The sequence below is a fragment of the Plecotus auritus genome (genome assembly GCF_963455305.1).
Source record: "Plecotus auritus genome assembly, chromosome: 8".
Taxonomy (NCBI): Eukaryota; Metazoa; Chordata; class Mammalia; order Chiroptera; family Vespertilionidae; genus Plecotus; species Plecotus auritus.
The window spans coordinates 25,974,415-26,001,095 of record NC_137782.1 but is presented as its reverse complement, the minus strand read 5'-3'; the positions used below and the strand labels follow the sequence as shown (position 1 = coordinate 26,001,095).

At 48.6% G+C, this 26,681-nt stretch overlaps 1 protein-coding gene and 1 pseudogene across 2 annotated transcripts in view; both read left to right on the top strand.

Moving 5' to 3' along the window:
• Positions 1–26,681, top strand: part of ADA (adenosine deaminase) — a 107,860-nt gene that overhangs the window by 53,523 nt on the left and 27,656 nt on the right. The window lies entirely within an intron of this gene.
• On the top strand, positions 23,047–24,653 carry LOC308255901 (calponin-2-like; annotated as a pseudogene). The gene is made up of 2 exons: positions 23,047–23,054; positions 23,787–24,653. The product of its transcript is annotated as a calponin-2-like (transcript).

Below are 26,681 nucleotides of genomic sequence, written 5' to 3'. Positions count from 1 at the left end.
GTTGGGAAGAGGTTCTACCTGAGCACTTTGTCCCCCCTCCCCCAATACCAGAGCACAGGCAGCTGTAGAGAAGGACGAGGGCAGGAAGGGGAGTGAGTGATGGGTTTGGGGCTTGAGCTAGATCTAAGGCCACAGGAAGATGGGGCTCAGGGAGACAGCTGCGTTCCACGCGTGGTGGGTGAGAGTGTCACCCACAGGGAGAGGAAGGGCTTCTGTAGACAGCTGTCAGTGTGGTCACCTGTCCCGCTGGCCACCCAGGGCCTCTGTTGGCTCAGCCCTCTGGACCACCCCATGCATCATCCTATGGACAGTAGAGAATTGGGCAACACTTGACTCATAATGTAAGGTGGCTTTCCTCAGGGAATCTGAGGTTCTTAGAAGCATGTGTCCGGAACCCCTAGCACGGGGACTCTCAGGAGCCCTGGGGCCTGCTGGGCAGGCAGGGCTGTCCGGGCTGCATCGCCCTCCTCTCCCTGGGGAAGGAAATTTGCCTGGTCGATCAGAAGCCAGGCTCCAGCATCTCAATTCCACAACCTCCTAGCCTGGCCAGTGGGACAGGTGAGCTCACCTCCCGGAACCGAAGTGTTTCTATCTGCAACATGGGGGAGGGAAATTAATTCCTTCGACACGGGTGAAGAGGAAGTGAAACAAGCAACATAGAGTGTTCAGCCAAGGACCTGGAACCTTGGGCTCCTGAAAGTGATGGCCACCCTCATTATCACTGAGGGAGGGGGACTGCATCTGGATTCTGTCAGCACCCCCTCTCCACCCCACATCTCTAAGAAGCTGTCTCTTTCCCCGAGTAGAAGTATGGACAGAAGTCTGCCCTGGCAGGGTGGGTCTGAGCCCTGACGCCTCCCTTGCCAGCATGCCACCAGTCTGCTCCAAACCTCAGTTGTTCTACCTGCACAGTGGGCACAATTGGTTCCCCCATCTCTGCCTCACAGAGTTGTAACAGAATTCAGTAGAAGCAGCAGATCTTTGTGCTTCAGTAGTCAGAGTCCACGGCCACCCTGCCCTGGGTTCAAACCTAGCTCCAGACTCAGCTCATTTTGTGACCTTGATAATGTCATTGAGTTAAGGTTTGGGGCTGTCAGAGGGGATGACACTGGATCCGAGCTCATAGGAGGGATGAAATATGACCAGACATGTGACATGCTCAGCTCTAAGCCTGCACCTTGCAAAGGGCTCGGTTAATAGGAGAATTATTATTGTCACCAGTAGACTCAAGATTTTGCAAGGGATAGAGGGCTCTGAGTTGAAAGGTTCTTGGGTCCGTCTCCATGAGATACCGAAGAGGACAGTTCCATTTCACCTGGAGGCCATTTGGGTTTCCAGATTCTCCCACCCCATATTGATACCCTCTTCCTAGAATTGGAGCCACATGGGAGGCAGTGGGTGCAGGGCTGGGAGTCTGGAGTTTCAAATTCTAGTGCAGCTTCCGCTGCTCTCTGGCCGTGTGACCCTGGGCAAGTGCATCGCCCTTTCTGAGCCTCCTTGACAGTCGTGTGAGCCGCAGGGACTGCAGGCTCTACCCTAAGGACCCATATGCCTGTGGCAGTCACTGACTCCTTCCTCACAACAGCCAGGGGCCAAGGGAGAGGGCGTGGCTCCCCTGAGGGCTCAGGGTCAGGGTCACCGCTCTGCGTGGAATCTGGTCTCTGCTGCCCAGAACTGCCTCTCCGGATGCCTGGAATTTCACCAGGAGTGACTCACGCCTTTGGGAAATCATTGCCCTCACCCCACTGAGTAATAACAATAACAATCCCTCGTGGCTTCATAGCCGAGCCTCACTCGGTCTCATCGCACTGCTGTGCAGCGGGCAGTGGCCAGGAGGAGAGGGCGGACCAGGTGCAGAGGGTGGTGTGCCCAGCGCTGCACAGGAGTGCGTGGTCCCGCCTGGAGACCGGGTCCTGGCCTCTTGGTCAGGGCCTTTCCCTCCGACGACTTCGTGTAAAAATGCCGCCCGGGGATTTGCACACCCACGTTCCCGGCAGCCCAAAGGTGGAAGCAGCCCAGCGTCCATGGTGGATGACTGGATAAGCAACATGTGGTGCTTCCATGTTTACCACGGAATATTACTCAGGCTTAAAAAGGAAGGGAACTCTGGCACACGCTACAACATGGATGGACCTCGAGGACATTACGCTGAGTGAAATAAGCCAGACGCAAAAGAGCAAGTGCTGAGTGATTCCACTTATAGGAGGGACCTGGAGCAGTCCCAGTCTTAGGCACGGGACGTGGGAGGGTGCTCGTCAGGGGCTGGGGAGGGGGCTGAGAGCTGTTTAATGGGCACAGGGCTTCCGTTCAGCAAGGTGAAAAGTTCTGTGGATGGATGATGGTGACGGTACACAGTGATGTGAATGTCCTAATGCCACCGAACTGCTCATTTAAAAATGTTAAGATGGCAAATTTTGTGTTATGTGTATTTTGCCAAAATTAAAAATATTTTAAATGCCACTTCTAAAAGGAAGATGGTAAGTCGTAACCTTTTTAAGGACATGTAACTTAGTTTTTCAAGATTCGTATCAATCAATACAAGCTAGGTCATGCTGCTGTAACAAACAACCCCAAAGTCTGACTCCTGAGTCAGGCAGGTAACCACTGTGCCATCGGCCTTTCACTCTAAACCTCATACCCTCTGGAACATTCTTCTTTGCTGTCCTAAGCCTCTGCCTGCTCTGTCTACACCCCAGACCCAGGATAAGGCAATGAAATCAGTCAGATTCACCCTCGGCTGGCTGTGTGGCCGTGGGCAAGCCAGGTAACCTCTCTGATCCTCAGTTCACTTATTTGGGAAATGGGGACAAATAACAGAATGTATCTTGAGGGGAGAATTCAAGGAGCATGGAAAACATTAGCATGGCTAAGGCATGCGGCAAGGCTGTGGGCATATTTAAGCCTCACGGAGAGTTTGGCACCCAGGCAAGAATGGGGTGGCCTTAGTCTCAAGCCAGCCAGGCCCTCAGCTTGAAGAAATACACACCTTCTGCCCCCCGAGAAGTACCTTCTCCCAGCCAGCCTTGCATCAGGGCCCGGGAAAGGGTGGGAAGGGAGCCAGAGGCTGCAGGGATGGTTGTCTCGAGCCTGAAATACTTTTCTCCCCAATAAACTGTTTTCAATCTCTCATTCTTTTTATTTTTTTTAAGGTAAGAGTTCCTTTTTTATTATTATTATTAAAAAACATTTTTATTGATTTCAGAGAGAGGAAGAGATAGTGAGATAGGACATAGATCATCTGCCTCCTGCACGCCCCTCACCAGGGATTGAGCCTGCAACCGGGCATGTGCCTCGACCAGGAATTAACCTCCACCTCCTGGTTCATGGGTTGATGATCAACCACTGAGCAACACTGGCCAGGCTCAATCTCTCATTCTTTTTCTTTTCTTTTTCAAATCCATTTTGCCAAGGAACACGCATGTAAGTGTGTATCAGCTCCCAGCTCAGCCAACAGCCCACCCCTTGGGAATTTCTGCTTTAAATACTGGGGTAAGGACCCTTCAATCCACACCTCTGCACGTGCTGTTTCTCCTCCCGGCCACGCCACACTAGCTCCTGCGTCTGTTCCCATTCTGCTCAGCAGCTGCCAAGGTCGCCCACAGGCCCTCTCCTGGGGCAGCCCCTCTGATCGCTGCCCCTGCCCAGTTAGCACAGCCCTTACAGTCTCCCTGGGGTGGGGCGCATGCCTTAAATTCTTGTTTCCCCCAGTTATTAGCACTCTGAGGGCAGGGACAGTGCCATCCATTTCTTACAAAGTCAGACGCGTCCACCACCCCCACATCAGCAGGAAGAAGGGATTGTTGTTAATATCCCCATTTTACAGAGGAGAACATGGAAAGTGCAAGTGAGTGGTGAATCGGGGCCTCCACCCCAAGGTCCTTTCTCGCACTGAGCCACCCTGCTGGGCTGAGCGCACAGTAGGGGTGTGCCTGCCTGGGCATCAGCAGGGAACGGGCCAGAATGGCAGAGACCGGCAACCCTTTCCTCTGCTTCCTGGACACACAGCTAGTCTGCATTTCCCAGCCGCCCTGGCGAGGGAAGCGGGGCTTTTTGGCAGACTGAGCACAAGAGACAGAAGCAGAAGGTGGTTAGCAGGGCCCAGGAGAAGGAGGAGATGGGCTCTGGTCGGATGGGTACAGACCCTCCGTTTGGGGTGAGGAAGAAGTTCTGGAGGTGGAGCGTGGTGGTGGCACAGCAAAGTGGGTGGACTTAATGCCACGGCTCTGTAGGGTTAGACATGGTTAACATGACCAAGTCGATGTTGTGTGTTTTACCTCCATAAAAAGTATCATACAAGCCGCAAATCAAACCACATATGGAATTTAAATTTTTCTAGCAGACACATTTTAAAACATAAAAAGACACAGGTGGAATTAACTTTTACAATTATTTAACCGAATCAATCAAAACTAGTATTTCAACTCATCATCAATATAAAAAGGTTATTAAGGAGTTACTTTGCTTTTTCCCCACACTAACCAAATCCAGTGTGTGTTTCACACTGACAGCACATCTCAAGTGCTCAGTAGCCACACGTGGCTCGTGGCTTCCGTATGAAATAGAGCAGGTCTCGCCCAGGCTTACGATGAGTGGACTTTTCTGTTGCAAGCCTGTGTGTTTGTAATTTTGATATTTACCAGGTGGCCTTCCATAGGTGCTAATGCCACACGATGTAAGCCTGCCAGCAAGGTCTGAGGGTGAGGACCCAGTCCCTTCGCCCCTCGCCCATCTCACTGCCCATGTGAGGGATTAGAAAGTGCCTGCTCATTGTGCACTTGACACAGGTCCTTAGGAGGAGTGAGCGCCTTTTAGATGCCAAAGCCATTGCGTTTCCTCCTCTGTGAACCACCCACGCACCTCACTTGAGGGCTGTGTGTACTGTTTCTCTGCACACCTCTCCACCGGCCCAACCCCACCAGGACCTGGGACTAAGGCCAGATAGTTCAGATCCTGCCGTGGTGGGAGCCAGCTGCTCCCAGCAGCCAGGACACTGTGGGCCCGAGTGCTGGGAAGCAGGACTTACCTTTGAGGCCATACCTCCCTCTGCTGGCCAGGCTGAGCTTCTCCACTCAGACGTGGGCCAGAAGAGGAGGCTGGACAGCTGGGGACTCAGGGAGCCTGTGGAGTCTGGGTTTCATCTCACTCTGCCATTTACTGCTCTGTGACCTCAGGCCAGTAACTCCACCTCCCTGGGCTCTCCATCCCCCCACCTTGTAAAACAAAAATGGTAGCCATTCCTCTCACTCACGGGGTGGCTGGAGGAATAATGAGGACAAGACATGAAGGTGCTTAGCAGTGGTCATAGCACAAACAAGTGCTGAATAAATGGCAGCGGGGGTGTTTTGGACCCAGGGAAGAGAGGGAACGGCTGGCTGGATGCCTGGTAAAGGAGGCAGCTGGGTTTTCATGGGTCCAGCACTGCCTAGCCAGCTTCAACGTCCTCTTCTGTGGACTAGCCACGTCACTTCACAGCAAGGGACTGGGACAACGTACTGCAATGTCTAGGACCTGCACACCTGTGTGACCCCCTGCCGAACCTGGGCAGGGCCCCACCCTCTCCCCATCCTCTCCCCACAGTGGGCTGGGCACACAGGAGTGTTGAGTGAATCCAGGCTGAATACCCACCGAGGCATTTGGACCCTCCCAGCCTGGGCTCTCCCTCCCAGGGACCTGCAGACACCCTGGCAGGGGCTTTCGGAAGTCATTTCTTCCCAAAGGGCACCCCAGTGGAGGGTACCCATGTGATCACATCACCTGAGCACCGGCTCCTTGGCGTGCTGGGGGAGGACGGCTTTCTCTGAGCCCGCCTGGTGCAGGGCCACTGGGCCCTGACATTCAACTCTTGCTTAATTGAGAGTTACGCTCGAATCCTTTCTCTGCCCTGAAACCTCCCCCACCCCCACCCCAGGCCTGCCAAGTAAGCCCTGATTTCTCACCCTGGCAGTCAGGACCACCCCTGGCCTGAGAATGGTCCGTCTGGGGTGGCTGCGAGGGGGCGGGGGGAGGGGGCTCTCCTGGGCTGCGTTAGGAGCACTCACCCAAGTCCTCCCTTCCTCAGATTGCCCTACATGCCCCTTCACACTTTCATTCCTCTATCACCTTTCATTTAACACGGTTTATTAAACACATCATTTATTTGTTAGTACTTATTCGTCCCCCGCTATATGAAGACATTGTTCTAGACCAGGGGTGGGCAAACTTTTTGACTCTAGGGCCACAATGGGTTCTTAAACTGGACTGGAGGGCCGGAACAAAAGCATGGGTGGAGTGTTTGTGTGAACTAATATAAATTCAAAGTAAACATCATTACATAAAAGGGTACGGTCTCTTTTTTTTATTTCAATAGTTTTATTCATTTCAAACATTTTAACAAGAAGAATGTAAACACTAATTATTATAATTTGAAACTTCAAAAAATGGAGGAATCATAGCACAATAACATACCTTATATTGAAGATGGCAAAGGCAAAATAAAATTGCCTAACAAAGGAAAGGTACAAAAGCCTTTCAAATTAAACTTAAATATAATAAAATAATTTAAAACTAAAACAAATAGAAAAGAACAAAATGTGTAAACAGTAAATTAAACATTTTCTTTAGTGCAACTTCCAAATTATGCCCGGGACGTAGATGTAGATGGCAATGTAGACTGGGTTGAAAGGTTTTTGGTCTTTAAAACATCAACTTCAGTGGGAACAGTGTTGTTGGTCTCCTTTTTAGCTAATGCATCAAATTCTGGAGTTAGTTTTGTTGTGGCTATTCTCAGGATAGATCTGAGGTGTTCGTCAGTTAAGCTGGATCTGTGAGGGGCTTTGTTGATGTTCGTGACGCTAAATGTCTGCTCACAAACATAGGTTGACCCAAACAGCACCAGTATCTTCTGTGCCATCCTCCGGATGTTTGGAAAAGTGGCTTCATTAAGTGAAGCTTAAAAGTCTCTTTGTTCAAGAGAGCTGAATTTCTCCTTTAGGACAAAGTCAGACTGAAGATCGATGAGTTCCAGTTGCACCTCTTCTGGTGCTGTTTCAGGGTTTTGTGACAAAGGACAGGCCACCAGTTGAAGTGACTGGTCAATTTTTTCAACATCAGAAAACCAACGACAGAATTCTGCATGCAGGTCATCCAGTGATTTGCTGTATTTCTTCACGTTTTGGATGGTCTCCTTCTGTGTGGCTAGTGTGGCAAAATGAGTGAAGACTTTGTCTGAAATTTGTCTGGAAAAGAAAATCAGCTTCAATTTAAAGGCTTTCACATTAGTGTACATGTCATGTACATACTGATCTTTTCCCTGTAGCTTCACATTTGGCTCATTCAAATGTGAAAATATATCTACAGCAAATGCAAAGTCACACAGTCAATTCTTGTCACTCAGCTCAGTAAATTCGTCAGACTTCCCCTTTAATTTCAAAAATGCACCAATCTCTTCTTTGGGCTCCCACACTCATTGGAAAACTTTGCCCAAACTCAACCAGCGGACACGAGAGTGGTAAAATAAGTCATGGTGATCCGCATCAGTTTCCTCCAGAAACTTAATAAACTGACGGTGCTGAAGTCCCTTTGCTCAAATGAAATTAACAAGCTTTACGACTGGATTAACAACATGATTAAGTTGTAATATAGACTTGCACAATGATTCCTGGTGAATAATACAGTGAAGAAAAATAACATCTTGGTTAGGGTTCTCCTCTTTCACTTTATCCTGAATTCTTTTTAGCAGTCCAACATTTTTTCCAGTTAAATTTGGAGATCCATCTGTCGTGACATTAACAAGTTTGCTCCATGGTAGCTTCATTTTCTCGATGACAGTAGACACCCGGTCGTACAAATCCTCTCCCCGTGTTTTTCCTTTCAGTGGCTCCATGGCTAAAAACTCCTCCGTAATTTCAAAATTGTCACTAATCCCTTGGGTAAAAATTAAGAGCTGAGCAGTGTCCTTTACGTCATTACTTTCATCCAATGCTAGTGAATAAAACTTAAAGAACTCTGCCTTACTATTTAACTTGCTGGCCAAGTCTTCATCAATCAGTTCCACTCGATAAGTCACTGTCCTGCGTGATAAGCTGAGTTTTTCAAACTTGCCTTTGCTCTCTGGACACAAGAGACCTGCTGTCTCTATCATACATTCTTTCAAAAACTCGCCTTCAGAGAGAGGTTTGCTAGCTTTTGCTAATTTGAATGATAGCATAAAACTTGCTTTGGTAATTGTCTCTTGAATTGCAGTTTGTCTGTGAAAGACATTTTGCTGAGCCTGTAATTTAGCCATCAACCTCTGTGCAGTAGCCTCCCGTTCTTGAGGTGACTGCTTGCTAGCATAGTTGCCATGCTTTGTGGCAAAGTGACGGCTGAGATTGTACTCTTTGAAGACTGCAAGTGTTTCCTGGCATATCAGACATACCGGCATTGATCAGACTTCGGTGAAAAAATATTTTGTTGTCCACTCCCTCTTAAACACTCAGCATTCACTGTCCACTTTCCTTTTCTTTGGTCCACTCATGTTTAATATTGGGCTAAAACCAACAGTACCATTCTCTTATTAAATTCTTTACTAAAATAAGACAGTAAAGTATAAAAACAAGTGATTAAATTTGCTCTACTATAACATTTTTGGTCTTCTAAAAAATATATATATAACAAAATCATCTGAGAAAGTTCAGACATGGGACAGAGGCACACCCTGACCATAGAGAACAACCCCTTTCCTCCATAGGAAACCTGTGTATCTTTCACACAGGCCCTTTGTTTATGGTAACACACATAGCTGCACATTGCTGTGTCTTCCAGACACACTTGTATGGGAGGTGCTAGGGCAGTGCAAAACATGGGTAACCAGTAGTTACCACTAGCACTTCCATTACTGGCAAAAAACAGCCGCAGTGGACATAGTGTGAAGAGCCCATTATCAATGTCAGATTGCATCCACTGGACTCTATAAAAACAACCAAGTGCCACTTTTAAATGCCCATTGCAACAGTTTTTCTTATTAAAAGCTGGAAATGGCAGGATATTTATATATATATACCCTTACTGTGACAGCCTGGCAGAGCATTACAAAGGAGAAAACCCAGCATCTGGTGATGTCCATAAGTACAAGACTTCAGGCTGTCATTACCAGGAAAGGGTTTCATCCAAGTATTAGATATGAACATTTGATTTTCAGTTTTTCATTTGTCCAATTACTTCTGAAACCCTGAAATTAAGCGATTTTGTAATAAAATCTTTAGTTCATCACATTTCTATACAATCTTTTTGTTCAACCCACTGAATTAGGGTTCGTTCACACTAGCCGTGCTGCCGTTGCAGTGTGGTGCAGTACTGCAATGCAGCGCAGCTAGGGTTAATGCAGGGTACACAGGTTTCCATCATGTTTGCATTGATGCTAATGTGCAGTGGTGCATGTTAACACAAATGCCCTGTAGCACGCATTTTTACAGGCTCAAGGGGGAGAAGCAAATGCAGTGCAAAATGCATTTGTTTTGCCGCTAACACATGCGGTTAGTGGCCACGGTAGCGTTACTGATACCACATCCGTATCAGCAAAAAAATGCAGCCGCAGCATGGCTAGTGTGACATGTCCTCTGTGTGTCTTTTTCCCTGCTGCGCGCGGCCGCAGTGGGAAAAAAAACTGCAGTGGATACAAGCCCTAAAAGCTGAAAGTCTTTGTTGTTTTATTAACAAGTCATTGTGATGTACAGAATGTGGGAACAGGAAAAAATTGTGTTTGAGTAGAGCTCTTAATCTTACCTCAGAAAGGCTCTGATACTGTGCTCTCCAGGGGCGTGTCTCCCTACATCACCACGATAACGTGTCTCCGCATTCCCAGGGTGATGTCGGGGACGCGTCCGCGGGCATTACAAGGAGCCTCTGGAAGATTGAGAGGTTGTTCCTTCTACTGAATGGGTGGATATAAATCCGCCCACTCAGAAGAAGGAGCTGCGGCTGTGTTTCCGGACGTTGCCATGTTAACACTGCTGCTGGTGAAGGAGCGGAGGGGAGAGCAAGAGAACCCTCCGCTCTTTCGGCTCCGCAGGCCGGATAGAACAGCCGAACGGGCCGGATCCGGCCCGCGGGCCGTAGTTTGCCCACGGCTGTTCTAGACACTGAAATAGAGACGGCGATCTTAACCACTGCGGCGAAAATGTCTTAATTTGTAGATTTCATAAAACGTGTGCCCACGTGATTGCATTGTAGGGTCCCTCCCGGTCTTGGACGGGGACATGGAGGGAAGCGCCCTGAGCTTCATCAGCCTCAGGGCCAGTCCGCCTCTGCGTCCAACTGCGGGCCGGCTCCTGCGCGGGAAGCCTTCCGGACGACGCGGGCTTCCCCTCTGCCCGGCAGGGGCTGACTCCTGGCTCCGCCATGGAAGGTCATTTTCCCAGGTCTCCCGGATTGTGTTTGTCAAGTGGTAACAATGATTCCTACCTTGACAGACGTATTGAGGGAATTACACTAGAGTGGGTGTAAGTGCTCCTTGGGGGCAACCCTCATTAGCAGCAGGAGCAGCTCCCGGGGGATCTAGAGGTTCTTCTCTTTTTTCCCACTAGAGGGCACCAGACATCACAAACGACCCCCAGTGCTTTGCCCCTGGAGAGAAGCAGGCTTCCCAAGAGTCCCAGGGTAAGAATGAGGGGTGGCTGGGACTCAAAAGAGACCCCATCAAGGCAAGCCAAGAGCCGGGTCGGTATCCTTTGTTCCTGGGCCTGGCTGTCAGGGGTGAGGGCAGGCTGCGATGGATAGAAACAGCCAAAGCCCCACTGTTCATCCCTGGGTGCGTCCCACAGCCCAAAAGAGTGGATAAAAGAGCTGACTTATGGGGCTAGCTCTTCAAATTTCTGTCTGTATGACCTTTGGCAAGCGACTTGACCTCTCTGAGCCTCAGTTGGAAATGTTACTGGTCCCAAAGAAGGGAAAAGCCCCTGGATGCAGAAGGGTGGCCACGATTGCTTGTGTTGCTTTCCATCAAGTGAAAATGTTCAAGTGTAATTACCTTTTTTCTGCTGATCAAAAATGTAACATACTGATTAGTCAAAATGTTTTGTTGAGCATCTTACCTTGAGCCAAGCCCTGCACTGGCTTATGAGATTGGCAAAAATGAAGCCAGTGGTTTTGTTGGGGGGTGGGGGGGGGTGGTATTCTGAGTAATAGAATACTTCAGCACTCCCCCCCCCCCCGCCTATAATATTGATGCTAGACTCTACAATAGTAGAAAAGGAACAAAGAGAGGAGCATTAATTGGGCACCTACTATGTACCAGATGCATAATTTCATCCTTCCTCTGACCCTGGGCTCCATGCAAGCAGGGGCCATCTGGGTTACTCACCGCTGTATTCTCCATGCCTAGGACAATGGCTGGCACATAGTAGGTCCTCAATAGATACTTCTTTAGTGATTAAGAATGATTTGTACAAAGTCTACAAATGAGGAACTGAGGTTCAGAGAGATTGTGTGACTTGTCCAAGGTGACCCAGCTAGTGGGATGCAGGACCAGGATCCTGAGAAAGTTCTTTCTACTCAGTGCTTATCCCTCCTCCCCACTTTCCACACCCCCTTGGCCTAAAGCAGCTTATTTTACAAACACATACTTATGTAGTACTTGTTAAGCAGCAACCCTAAGAAGGAGGTGTTAGAATTTTCCCCATTTTACAGATGGGAAAACTGAGGCACCAATCAGTTAACTAACTTGCCCAGATCACACAGAGTCAATGGTAGAATCAGGATTCTAATCCAGGCAGTCTGTCACTAAAACGCTTGCTGTTGACCAGTATGCCATTCTGCCTCCTCGAGAGGCCACAGGGTGTGAACCTTCTCTTCTCCCCCCTGAGGACCCCTGGATGACCTGGGTCATGCCTTCTTTTGAACAGCCCCTGGTGCCCCTGGCATAGAGTTGGGCATGCTGTGGGTGCTCAGTTCAGGCCTCTGGCTGGGGGTTTGCCCAGCAGATGAGGCCCCTTAGTTGCTGTTGCCCCATTTGGAAGTTTGTGGGTGGCCCTGAGGTGTTAGTGCAAGGTCATCCTGGCCCTTTGAGCCTATAGACACCTGTCCATGCCCCACCCAGTCCTATCCACACCTGCCAGTGAGGAATGGTGCTTTGAAGGTGCAGGGAAGAGGCAAGAGTTGGACTTTTCCCCTTTATCTGCACCACTTTCCTCGATGTATGTTCTGAAGTAAATGGCCTGTGTGCACATGGGTATATATCTGCATGTAGCCCATGTGGACACATGTGTTCTCATACATGTGTGGAAGTGAGCGGTCCTGCATGTGAGTGCATATATGTCTGGCTGTGACATGCACGGTCCTGTGTGTGTCCAAGGGTGCAGATGTGGACCTGAGTGTAATAGATAGCTCTGCACGTGTGTGAGTAACATGGAAAGACAGACCACTAAAACGGAAGGGCATCTCCTCACCTAGCCTCAGCTTCCTCATCTGTAAAATGGGGACAATGATGGTATCTTATTGGTGGAGCAGTGCCAGACACTCACTACGTGCCATAATATTAGCTATTATTATTATTGCCCACCCAGAGGTGTGGAGATTCCATGAAACAATAGCTTTGAGGATTTAGCTCAAGAGAAGTTTCTTCTGTCCTCCTTAGATCAATAATTTTCCCTTCTTCCCCTTGGTTTTGTCATTGCCAAGGCAACATAACAACGATCCAGAGAGTTTGAGACACAGAAGTAGGGAAGGATGGGGTATCCGTCACCCACAGCTCCTCCCAGACTTTGTCCATGAGTAAGCTGGCAAGGGCTTAGCTCAGGGTGGTGCTCGAAACACAGTTGGATGGGTTAACAAATAGGTTTTATTCACCTTAGATGACTAAACTGAGCATCTTTTTATTCTGCTTTTGTTCACTTATCATGGGCATTTTCCATGTGACAACCAGTTTATAATTATTAGAGATGTTAGAAAAAGACTGGAAACTTCTCAATGCCCCCAAACTGGGAAATAGTTCATTTGCTTATGGAAAAGTCACTTTAAGAAATGTGAGATTCTCTTCTTTCTTTGGGACAAGTTAATGTTTTCATATTGGGAATTGGGTGTCCCAGGATTTATCTGTCCCTGGATGTAAAGTGATTCCATTGAAAAAGATGACATTAGACATCAAGGAAATGCAACTCAAAACTGTAGTGAAACACCTCTGCACTCAACCTCAGTGCTGGTGAGGACGTGGAGAAGTGGGAGCCCTCAGACGTTGCTGGTGAGATGGTAAAATGGTGCAGAGGCTTTGGAAAACAGTCCGGCAGTTCCTCAGAAGGTTAAAATTAGAGTTACCATGTGACCCAGCAATTTCACTCCTAGATATAGACCCAAGAAAAACAAAAATATATGTCTATACACAAATGTTCACAGCAGTTTATTCATAAGAACCAAAAGGTGGAAACAACCCAAATGCCCACCAATTGGTGAATGAATATATTAAAAGTGGTCTGTCTACACAATGTAATATTACTTGGCAATAAAAAAGGAATAAAGTACTAATTCCTGCTACAACACGGATAGATTGTGAAATCACATTAAGTGAAATAAGCCAGTTACAGATGGCTTTGTATGATTTTCAATTTGTTTTTATTCCATTCCATGAGTTGTCCAGAATAGGCAAGCCCATAGAGACAGAAAGTGAATAGGTGATTGCCATGTGCCGGGAGCGGGGAGATTGGCAGAGAGGCCAGTGAATGACTACTAATGGCTACAGACTTTTTTGGGGGGATGATGAGGAAGTTCCAAAATTGATAAACCCAGTAAAAACTTGTGTATTTTATTTTATTTTTTATTTTATTTTTAAATATATTTTATTGATTTTTTACAGAGAGGAAGGGAGAAGGATAGAGAGCTAGAAACATCGATGAGAGAGAAACATCGATCAGCTGCCTCCTGCACACCTCCCACTGGGGATGTGCCCGCAACCAAGGTACATGCCCTTGACCGGAATCGAACCCGGGACCCTTCAGTCCGCAGGCCGACCCTCTATCCACTGAGCCAAACCGGTCTCGGCAAAACTTGTGTATTTTAGATGAGTGATTTTCAACCTTTTTCATCTCATGGCACACATAAACTAATTACTAAAATTCTGCAGCATACCAAAAAATGTATTTTTTGCCAATCTGACAAAAGAGTAGGTATAATTTTGATTGATTTATTTTAGAAATAATAATAGTAATTACCTACCCTTTTTGCTCCAAAGTGAGTTTTTAAAAAATCAGGTGCCTAGCCCGGCCGGTATGGCTCAGTGGTTGAGCGTCGACCTATGAACCAAGAGACTGCAGTTCAATTCCCTGTCAGGCCACATGCCCCAGTTGCAGGCTCGATCCCCAGTGCGGGGGCGTGCAGGAGGCAGCCAATCAATGATTCTCTCTCATCATTGATGTTTCTATCTTTCTCACCTTCTCTCTTCCTCTCTGAAATCAATTTTAAAAAATCAGGAGCCTATATACTTATATATAAAGTTTTTTTTTTTTGGTTCCAAGAAATAACCAATCAAACATAACCTTATTATGCAATATGACCAATAGATGCAATTCTATTATGACCTATATATATATATATGGTTCAAGACAGGGCGTTCACACTGGACAGCTATTGTTGTGTTGGCTGTTGTCTTTTTTTTATTTGACAATCTGAAGGAAAAGAGATCAGTTCCTCTGACTAAATAGTCAGGTACAGACAGTCCTCGGGTTACATCGGACTTGATGTATGTCGTTTCGTGGTTATGTCGCCATCTCCCATTTATTTATAAAAAAAAAAAGTTCCGTCATTTCGACATATGTACATATGTGCTTTATGTTTTTATTACTTATTTACCACAAGTAAAGGTCAGGAATTGTTATTTTTCTTTTAATTTTTTTTTTTACTGTTTCACTTCATTACTGCTGTGTATGTGCTGCATGTGAGTGACATAGGTGCTTACATAGGTGGGTTCTGACTTCGGCGAAAATCGCATTACGTTGCACCGTGGGAACGGATCTCCGACGTAACCCAAGGACCTACTGTATTGGCATGTTTTAAAAACCCTTGCAGCACACCAGTTGAAAAATCACTCTTTAGATGGATAAATCATATGGCATGTGAATTTTATCTCAATAAAGTTGTTAGAATAATTTTTTAAAAAGAATAGAGCCCTAGCCGGTTTGGCTCAGTGGATAGAGCAAATGAAGGGTCCCAGGTTCAATTCTGGTCAAGAGCACGTACCTCGGTTGTAGGTGTGTGCGGGAGGCAATCAATCAATGTGTCCTCCCCACCCCCTTCCACTTTCTGTAAAAACCAATGGAAAAATATTCTCGGGTGAGGACTGACAAAATAATCCTTCCTATATAATAAAAGCCTAATATGGTAAGTGTCCGGTTGTCAGGTCGTCTGTTCAACCAATCAAAGTGTAATATGCTAATGATATGCTAAGGCCGCTCAACCGCTCGCTATGATGTGCACTGACCACCAGGGGGCAGATGTTCTGACCTGTAGGTTAGCTTGCTGCTGGGGTCTGGCCAATTGGGATTGAGTGAGAAGGGCTGGACACGCCCTAGAGTCCTCCAGTGGTCCCTCCCTGGCTGGCCAACCTCTCTCATCCCTCTCCAGCCCTGGTGGGTCCCTTGGCCTGGCCTATGCCCTCTCACAATCCAGGATCCCTCAGGGGATGTCAGAGAGCTGGTTTTGGCCCAATCCTGCAGGCCAGGCTGAGGGACCCCACTGGTGCATGAATTTGTGCACCAGGCCTCTAGTAATAATAATAAAATAAAATAAAAATAGAGACCCAAGACAACAATGCAAATATACAACATCATTTATTGGAAACATGGGCTCCAGGGCCAAGTACATATTAATCTCACTTGACTTTCACAATAGCCCTGTGAGCCTATTTCCCTATCGTATAGATGAGGACACAATCGAGAGGGAACTCAAAGCTCTGTGCTTCTCCTGAGAAGTGGAGGGTTTGAGCCCTACATCTGGTATCTCAAGTGCTTTTGCTGCCTCCTTGAAGGGGCCTGGAGCTGGTACACAGGTCAGCTGGGCAGACCTGTAGGGCCCGGGATCTGGGCTCCTCCCTGCCCTTTATCTGGCTTGGGCAGCCAGAGCTCGTGGTCAGGGCTCTTTATGGCTCCTCAGGCCTTCTCCCAGCATCTCTTTTGAGGGACCCAGCAGGGGGCTGCCCATTGATGTTGGTTTTCTATTCTTAAAAAAAAAAAAAAAAGAAGGGGTACCTCAATGGTGAAGGGGTGAACAGCAGAGGAGGGGGGAGGCCATGCCTTCTCTTGGGTTCCACAGTTTGCATAAGGCTTGGAAATGCCCAACAGGCCACCTAAGGCTCCCTCCCCAAGGCACACCTGTGTGCCTGTAGGGCAAGGCTGGCCCTAGTCCTCCTCCTCGCTCTCCCTCTTGGGAAAGGGCCCATGTCCTTGATTGCAAAATTCAGCTAAAAACAAAACAAAACCAGGAACCAATTTCTCCTCCCAGACAATCAAATCCTGAAAGAAATGTACTTGCAAAATAATCCCAAGATGAGGTCACTGCACCAGGAAGGTCCCTGTGGGAGGGCTGGAGGGAACTCTGAGGTGTGGACGCAGGTTTGAGATGAGAGATGAGCCCTCCCCTGTGGCTGTGCTGCAGGGCGCCTCCTCCCCTCTCACAGCCACGCTGGCTCCTTAACTCCAGCAGCCACCATGCATTTCCTGGGAGGCATCCAGACTCCCGCCTGCACTCTTTTCTGCAAGTGCAGGATGTTTGTGGACTCCCAGGGGCTCCCCAGGGGCCACAAACGCCTCTCGGGCTCCACTATCTCATCTGCCCAGACCAGACCACTACCTGGAACCCATACCAACTTTACCAGAAACAGGGCTTGCTCACCCCTTCTTCACAGTTTATGTCCCCCTCGCCCATTGGGGGCTGCTGGCTCCCCAGCTGGGACTAGGAGAGACTCTTGAAGACTTGAATTTGCAACCACCCCTCTCCCAACCATTCCCAGCCACGACCTCCACCACCATCACCCCTCCACCACCATCACCACATGGAAAGGGACAGAAGATGTCACTAAACTGAAAGGCCTGGCAGAGAAAGAAGAGGAGACTGTCTCCTTGGTCTTCAAAGGCTGTTCAGAGCTGTTGGTGCCGAAAGGCCCCACCAGAGAATTCCCCGAAACCAAGGGGCCTCGGGCACTGAAGTTCTGAGTTGTCCTTAAGAGGGACAGTGTGGCTCGGCTGGTTGAGCTCTGTCCCTTGCACTGAGAGGTCACCAGCTCGATTCCAGGTCAGCACTCGATCCCCAGGAGGGGGTGTGCAGGAGGCAGCCAATCAATGTGACCCTCTCACATATATGTTCCCCCTTCTTCTCCTTCTAAAATCTATACTAAAAACGTATTTTTTAAAAAAGAAGAAGAAATGATTGCAGGTGTTTCTCCCTCCCAGAAGCACACCCAGGCCCTTCCTCCCTTTCAGGCCTGCATCTCCCAACCTCTAAGGGTCCCTACGAGACTTGCAGCCAGGGGGGCCGTGGGCAGCAGCAGCTCGTCCCAGGCTCACCCCCAGAACCCGTCTCCAAGGCCCCCTTTCCTCTGACTTGTCAGTGAGCCAGGCTCTCCTGCTGCTGCTTCTGTCCAGACCCTCCCTTGTTTACTGCCCCAGCTTCAACCAACGTAACTCTCCTAGGAGTGATTCCATGGCAGTTACACTAGATGTGCAAGAAATGACAATAACAGCCAACCCTCACACACGTCCACAACACTGCCCCGCACTCGAGGACAAAACATTCTGGACAAAATAATCTGTTTAGCACCGAATTCCTTTGGTGGCCGAAACCTAACTTGAACAGATGTATGAATATTCAGACATTAATCTCTGCATAAATATAAATGAGTCTAGTTACTGGGAGGCTAACCCAGACCCCACTGCTGTTATTTAACACTAGAGACCCAAGTGCATGAAATTTGTGCACTTGTGGAGGCGGGGGTCCCTCAGCCTGGCCTGCACCCTCTCGCAGTCCGGGAGCCCTCAGGGGATGTCTGACTGCTGGCATGGGCCTGCTCCCCCTGGGGAGCTGGCCTAAGCCAGCAGTCGGACATCTCTAGCTTTGCCGTGGAGGTAGGAGAGCCGCTGCACTTGCCAGTTGTGAGCCTGGCTTCTGGCTGAGTGGCGCTACCCCTGTGGGAGCGCACTGACTGCCAGAGGGCAGGTCCTGCATTGAGCGTCTGCCCCCTGGTGGTCAGAGCATGTCATAGCAACCAGTCATTCCACCATTTGGTTGATTTGCATATTAGCCTTTTATTATATAGGACATGGCATTTGTTTTCTAAAACCCCCAAACTCTCAAAATCCCACAGCTCACGGGTGGGTCCCAAGACATTGGGGTTTTAGGTAAGGGATCATAGCCTGAATATATTCTAAGTGTTTTATATCTGTTAACTCACTCGGTTCTTACAGTAAACCCATGGGGTAGAACTTCTTATTCTTCCTCCCATTTTATAGATAAGGAAACGGAGGCAGAAGGAGGTGAAGTGACTTGCTTCCTGGCTGGTGGGTGTTGGAGCTGGGGTTCAGAGCCAGGCACCTTGCTGAGCGAGGTGGGGGTGGTAGGGTAGGGGTTAAACAGCACAGAATTACCATTTTAAGCTGCCTGTGCAACATGGACGTGCCCAGGAGGGTATGTGAGAAGCTAGCCTGTTGTGACAGGCCCTCTCACAGGGTGACCAGCCTGGTTTGACTGGAACTATCCTGGTTTTGTGGTAGGCAGTTAGGAGCAGAGCAAGAAAGCCCTGGGTGTCTAGCAAAGGACAATGGTCGGGTGAGACCTCGCCCCCCGGGTGCCCTTTCCTCCCCTAACTGGTCATGGACCCTAACTTTTCTTCCCTAGAGGTAACATCGAGGCCTCAGTTGTATTTCAGCTCCAGGCCCAAAAAAACAGCCAAACCAGACAGGCAAGCCCAAGGCTGGCTCAGGACCAGCCCATTGGATAATGACCCCCTGCCCTGGCGCCGGCCAACCAATCAGTGGAGATTTAAACTCCTAAAGGACACACCTGGGAGGAGGAGGAATATTCTATTGAGATCTTCCCCTGGGCCCTCCCCTAAAATCTCCGCCCTAAAACCCCTTAGGGCAGAGGGCCCAGCAAGTTTCCACCTCCCTCCTCATCCCTCCAGGGGAGTCACCTTTACCTTCCTCACTTCTAAGCTCCAAGGCCCCCTCCTTTACCTCTGTAACTTGTTTCCTAAGCCCATTTCTTCTATGAATTACTTCTTCCTTTCTGTGATTTTCTAAATAAAAGTTCTCTTACAGTTGGAGTCTTGGCTCTGAATTCTTTCCCAGCCAGAACTCCAGAACCTAGGTTGCTGAACCCCTGGAGCTGTTCCCGCCACCCACAACAGTTTTAGCACGGAAAGTCCTGCATCCCAGCAAGCTCCTCACTCCCACCACACCGGGATGGTAGGCAGCCTAGAAACTGGGGACCATGAGCCTCTCCCCGTGTGCATCGTGAGCATGCCAGCCCACTGAGGATCGGGATCCAGGATCTGAAGAAGTACATTGTTCGCATAACACGGCTTCGCAACGTCAGGATCTCCTACAGGCACTTGACCGAGACCCGGGAGGAAATGCTGGCTGTGGCACTTCCACCGAGCAGCAGTGTGTCTGCGTCCAACCCGCCTCCTGCTTAAAGCCAGGCACCTGCTGAAGGGGTTTGCAAGGATAAGGGCGACCGACCCCATGAGGCTTTGCCCTTGCGTGCTGACTTCGGACTCCATTGTAAACACAGTTGAATAGCCCCGTGCAGGGAAATTTACTCTGATATTCCAAGTTAGAAATGTCTGGCTCTCATCCCCAACTTTAAATTTTAACCCATAAAGCCCCACACAGGAGACCTGACTTCTCAGGAATGATCCACACCAGGGACTCCTATTCACCTGCCACAGGCCTGCCCAGGAGGCAGGAGAGAAGCATGCCTGGGCTCAGAGAGGGAGACACAGCCCATGTGCTGAGTGTCCCAGGAGCTCCTGAGCTCGGTGAGGAAGGAGGGGTCAATATGTGAATGCCCTACAGTCCACATAACCACTGGGGGCTCCCCTAGTCAAGAACCCAGGCGGGAGGCTGCCGGTTAAACATGGCCTGAACATCCTTATTTATCTCCACTGTCCTCTGAGATTCCAATCAAATGATATAAAGGCATTTTTTTAAATGCACATCTATCTACTGGGACAGAGAGAGTATGTGAAGAAATAACAGCATATAAAAGGAGTCAACCAAATTCTGAAAGCTGGAAAGCAGACGGTGAGTGGGGACTGATTTAAAAAACCCAAGAAATTGCCCAGCCAGTATGACTCAGTGGTTGAGCTTCGACCTATGAACCAGGAGGTCATGGTTCAATTCCTGGTTTGATTCCCGGTCAGGGCACATGCCCAGGTTGCTAGTTCGATCCCCAGTGAGGCCTGCAGGTGGCAGTTGATCAATGATTCTCATCATTGATGTTTCTGTCTCTCCCTCTCCCTTTCTCTCTGAAATCAATATATATATATATATATATATATATATATATATATATATATATATATAATTTTTATTTTTTTTAAAAGAAAGAAACCCAACAAATTGAAACCTTGAAACCTGAATGTTCAGGGGAAGCCTTCAGATCCACAATTTAAGATCCTTAGAAAGACTCAGGGATTGGAGAGGCCAGGAACCTCCCGAGACTGAGTTCGAGGCAGGCCTGAAAAATGGAAGGGCTGGTTGGTTATCTATCTGGGGACAGCTGGCACAGGCAGGACATGCCCTCCCCACCACTGCAGAGGCTCACTCACGCAAGGGGCTGGAAGATGGAAATCAGAGATAGTGTTCACCCAAGGCTCAGCCCCAGGGCCCAAATAGACAGGTCCTCAGGAAGTTGTTGCTATCATTATTATATTCAGACTAGAGGCCTGGTGCACGAAATTCGTGCAAGGGGCTTGGCCCTCGCAGCCTCGGTGGCTTGCCTCAGCCCTCACTGCCCTGGCTTTGTCTGGAGGGTCGTTTGGAAGGTCATTCGGCTGTCCAGTCTAATTAGCATATTACACTTTTATTATTGTAGATGGCCTCTTTCTGTCTTGTTCTCTTCATTTCTTAGTCAGAAAGTTATGAGGCAGAAGAGAAGTGAATGGCAGAGTGGGGCTGCCTGTAACATCCCTCCACCCATCCACACACCCTTCTCACAAGCCAGGCTGTTCAATGTGGCAGAAATGGCTAGTTGTCTTCCAATATCTACTATCCACTTCCTCTATCTAGCTAAAAAAAAAAAAAAAGCTGGCTACCTTGCTTTCCAGCCTTGAGGCATTTTCCAGTCTCCTTTGTAATTAGGTGTGGCCATGTGACTATATAAGTGGAATTTTTTGTGAGGAAATTGGGAAGTGTCTTTAAAAGAAAAAAGCTAAAAAGAAGAAGGAGGAGGAGAAGGAGAAGAATGCTCTTCTTCTACTCTGCTCTCTGGGCAGTTGATGTGATGGCCAGCACTCCAGCAGCCATACTGTGCAGTGAGGGTAAGGGACATATATGAGGAATAGCAGAGCAGAGAGATGGAAGGAGCCATATTTACGGAGTTGCTATACCAGCCATACATTGCCACCTCTGGACTTCTTTTGCATGACAAAGAAATAAACTTCTTTCTTATTTATTTATTTTTTTGCTACTATTATTTTAGGACTAGAGGCCCAGTGCATGAAATTCATGTACAAAGTGGGGGGTGGGGGTGGGATTGGGCCTAAGCTGGCAATCAGACATGCCTCTCGTAGTCCGGGGCTCTCACAGTCCGGGACCCCTCGCTCCTTACTGCCCAGCTGCAGTGGAGGTGGGAGAGGCTCCTGCCACCGCCACTGCACTGCCAGCAGTGACCCTGGCTTCTGGCTGAGCGGCACTCACCCTGTGGGAGCGCACTGACCACCAAGGGGCAGCTCCTGCATTGAGCGACTGCCCCTTGGTGGTCAGTGTGCGTCATAGCGACCAATTGTTCTGCCGTGCATATTAGGGTTTTATTATATAGGATTTTGTGTTGTGTGCAACTGATCCTAGGCCTGTCTGATAAGTTTGAGTTGGGAACATCCCTCCCTTGTCTTCTTTCTATTCAGCTATCCTAGAAGATCAGAATCAGCAGAGACCTTATTTATTCTGGAGTCCACAGGGCCAGGGGCAAAATCTGGACCACATATACATATATAGGTTATCCCATGAGCTAGGTATGGATGTGGGTTATCCTATGAGTTACGTATATATGTGAATTATCCTATGAATTAGGTATGTCTATGTGTTATCCTATGAGCTTGGTATTATATGTGTTATCCCCACTCAATAGATGAGGAATTTGAGGCTCAGAGAACTTGTCCCAGGTCACAGACTCCAAACTGTCTGCATTCCATGCTTACTCTGTCAGCATTTGCATTTGCAACCCTTGATTTCCCAACCACTTGCCAGGAGGTTTGCAGAGGAAAACAACAGAACCAAGGAGGAAGACGTACTTGCTGACACTTGTCATACTGTAGCAAATGGATGGTGCAGACTCCCTGCTGCACGGGGAGCAAACCAACTGGAGAGCGGGGTTTTCTCCACATCCTCAGTGCCTGGTGCAGGGCCAGCCTAGGGAACCCTGTGCTGAGCGAATGAAGTGACCCACCTTCAGGTGGTGCAAACTCAGGGGCGCGTGCCTGCCCGGGGCTCTGCCCGCAGACCTGGCTGCTGTCCGACCTTCCCTGCTTTCTCCTGGATACTGACAGAGGTCAAGAGCACAGGCTCTGAGGGCTGGCTTATTCACACCCACATTCCTGCTTCGTCTCTCACTAGCCGTGACTGCTTTGAGCCTTGGTTTCTTCACCAGCAAATGGAGCTGATCATGGTGCCTCACAGGGCTGCTGGGAGGATTAGATGAGATTATGCAAATCCCTTCTCAAGGCGACCAACCTGAGAAGTAGTAGCTGTTACTGTGACACATACTTTGTGTGAGTGTGTGGGGTGGGGACGGATTAATTTGCCCGTGTCTTAAAATCCTTTTCCTTATGCATTGACTTGCCCCTCCTTAACCCAGCGCAGCCTGAGCCCTGCACAGGACTGGACACAGGTCATGCTCAGGTGAGGGCTTCCCATATATCTCAGGAGCTTGGGACCAAGGACCTGAATCGCCCAATTATATCCCTTCGTCCCAACAACACTTACAAGCTCCCGCTCTCCACCAGGCCTGGGTCAGGACTGGAGATCAAGGATAACCTGAACCTGTCTTATCTTTGAAGACCATCTACCTGACTGGCACGGTTAGACAAGGAACATGACTCTCCGATACACAGAGGATGATGACACTAGATTTTTTTCAGGAAGGATATGTGAGAGTTAGAATTCCTGTGCATTTGAGAATGCATCTCTCCCGTCTTCACATGTGAATGATGCTGTGTGGATGATGCATTGGAAAGCATCTCTCTCCATTCCTCCTCCAACTCTGTAGATATTGGCCCACTGTGTACTGGTGTGGAGAAGTTCAAGACCAGCCTGTGTCACCCAGGGTCCTGGCAGGAACCAGGTGACGCACTCAAACTGAGTAATTGAGGAGAGTTGAATAAAGGACTTATTTACAGTTATCAAATGGATAAGGTCTGAGGATCTCACGTACAACATGGTGACTATAGTTGGTTGATAACACTATTGTATAATTAAAATTTGCTAAGAGCAGAACCAAAGTGTTTTTACCCCCTCCCAAAAGAGGTAAATATGTGAGGGGATGGGTGTGTTAACTCGATGGGGGAATCCTTCCGCAATGTATACACATGCCAAGTCATCACACTGTAGTTGAGCTCAACCAGGGGTTCTCAGGCTTTCGGCCGAGGTCAAGAACTGGCTCCTGTCCAAACATGACCCTCAGGAGGAGGCGGAGCTCTGCAGCTGGATGGAGGGACTCATGGGCCCGTCTGTGGGTCCCAACTTCCGGAAGGGTCTGAAGGATGGAATTATCCTATGCACACTCGTGAATAAGCTCCCGCCCAACTCAGTCTCCATGATCAACTGCTCCATGCAAACTGGCACCAGCTAGTAAACCTCTCCAACTCCATCTAGACCACAGTCAGCTACGGCACAAACTCCGTAGACATGTTCAAGGTCAGGACCTTGAGAGTGGAAATGTGAAGCAGGTGCAGGTGTCTCCTCTGGCTCTGGTCAGGAAGGCAAGACAAAGGGGCTGCAAAGTGGCGTGGACATCGGCATCAAGCACTCGGGGCAGCAGCAGTGGAGCTTTGATGACGCCACCACGAAGGCGGGCCAGTGCGTCATTGGGCTCCAGGTGGGCACCAACAGTGTGCCAGCCAGTCAGGCATGACAGCATATGGCATGAGAAGACATCTGTGTGACCCAAGAACCATATCCTGCCACCCATGGGCCATTCATCTTGAGCCTGCAAATGGGCACCATCAAGTGTGCCAGCCAGGTGGGCAGGATGGCTCCCAGGACCCAGCGGCACATCTATGACACCAAGCTGGGAACCGACAATTGTGACAACTCCTCCTGTCTCTGCAGATGGGCTACATGCAGGGCGCCAACCAGAAGAGCCAGGTCTCTGGCCTGGGCTGGCAGATATATGACCCCAAGTGCTTTCCACAAGGCCCAGTGGCTGACGGAGCTCCAGGGTCGGTGGGCAACTGCCCAAGCCCAGGGAAGGCCCTGGAATACCCCCCTGCAGGCTACTGAGGCCCTCCTTGCAGGTGTCTCCCCACATCATTGCCCATCTGGATCTGGGGTTTTCTGTGTTTTCATCTTGTTTCTTTATGTGTTCAAGTGCTTCCAGCTGAGGGTCTGTGAAGGCCAGCTCCAGGCTTGTGGAGTAGGGGTCACTGCCAGGGCACACCCAGGCAGCAAACTTCCCAGCAGGCTTTGGGTGAAGCTGTTGGGGGAAGACGCCCGTGGAGGGAGGGGAACTGGCCCCAAGTTTTCAGTTGCTTGGTCCTCTTTCCTTTTCTCTGCTATCAGTTTGTGGTTTCTGTACCCACAGAAAGTTCAGGAAATTTTAACCAAAGTACAGTGGAACCTCATTTCTTGAACTTAATTCTGTTCAAAAACGGAATAATTTTTTCCCATTGGAAATAATGTAAATTGAATGAATCTGTTCCAGGCCCCCGAATGATTCCCTGTTTCAACCTTTCAAATATACAGTGCATGCCTATTGTACTGTTTAATCTATAAATAAACACTTTACAAACAAAAAGGACATGAAATGAAAATTTAACAAAAAGGAAAGGAAATGTTCAGTAAAAAATGAAAACTTAACAATAATTATAAGCAGCAGCAAAAGCAAAAAAACATGAAAATATTCACAGGACATATCCTGAGATTTTAGCAGGATAAAACTGGTAAACGGACTCATATTCGCGGTTCTCTCCTTCGTTTGTCACCTGAGAGATGCGTGAATGATCACAGCGCATCAGCATGAAAGGGTTGTCAGGTTGAGAAGCGAGTTGCTCAAGGTGGGAGACTTGGAGAAAGAGGTTCCACTGTGATTGGGGTGGGGGATGGGGGATATTAGCCAATACTCCCTGTTATCTACTGCTGCCTAACAACCTATCCCAAGACTTAATGACTTCAATTAGCAGCCATTCTATTACATTATTATCTGCAGGTCAGGAATGTGGGGTGGGGTTAGCCGGTTGCTGTTCTGGTCCAACATGGCTTCGCTAACTGTCTGGTCTCTTGGTGGGGGCGGCAGGAAGGCTGCGCTCAGCTGGGCAGTCCAGCGAGGGACTGCATGTGGATTCGCTAGTGGGGACTTCTTACATTGCCACTCAGGGTTCCCAGAGAGAATGTTCCAGAGGCCCCAGTGGCAGCGGCAAGGCTTCTTATGACCTAGACTCAAAGTCCAGAAATGTCAGGCTCCCCACAGTCTATCAGGCAAACAACTTGCTCTTCCAGCCCAGGTACAAAAGGAGGAAAATTAGACACCATCTCACCGTGGAAGGAATAGCAAAGAACGCGTGCCACCTTTAATGAACCAGCAAGTCATCCAGGTTGGCCAGTGTGTGAGGACTGTGCTGAAAAGTGATGGGACTGATGTTGGAGAGGAACTTGAATGTCATGGCAGGGCTGGGGAGACAGCAATAAGGTAGAGTGAAGGGAGTCAGGTTCAAATGCAAATCCCAGCTGCCATTCACAGCACATGTGCCAAGCAGGCTGCTCGTTTCTCGGAACCTCAGTGTTCTCACCTGTAAAATGAGATCACTTCCTACTTCACGATATTTCTGTAAAGATGAAATGGGATGGTGCTAATAAAGCACTTCTCAGAGTACCTGCTCCAAGTATGTCTCAGCGAATAGAGCTGTTATGATTGACCCTGAGTAGCACAGAGAGCCAGGGAAGGGTCTTAGCAAAACACTCTGGTTTCCACAATGCACCGGAAGAATCGGTTTACAGCCATCCAGTAAAGGCCTATCTTCCCTAACCAAGGACACAATAGCAAATGGTTTACACTTCTCCCCAAGCAGAGGCTAACTAGCTCAAATCAGCTACTCAGGGAGCTAGATACCAGAAATCCAATAAATGCCGTTTGTGCCAGGCACACGCAAGGACAGATGAAGTTAAGGGAATAAATCTCATTTTGGCACATGGGCATAAAGCTGATGAATATTCTATTAGATCCTCCCCTAAGATCTCTCCTAAAATCCCCGTCTTTAGAAAACAGATAAGAACCCTCAAGAAAAGACCCAGCGAGGGTTCTCTCTCTGGAGC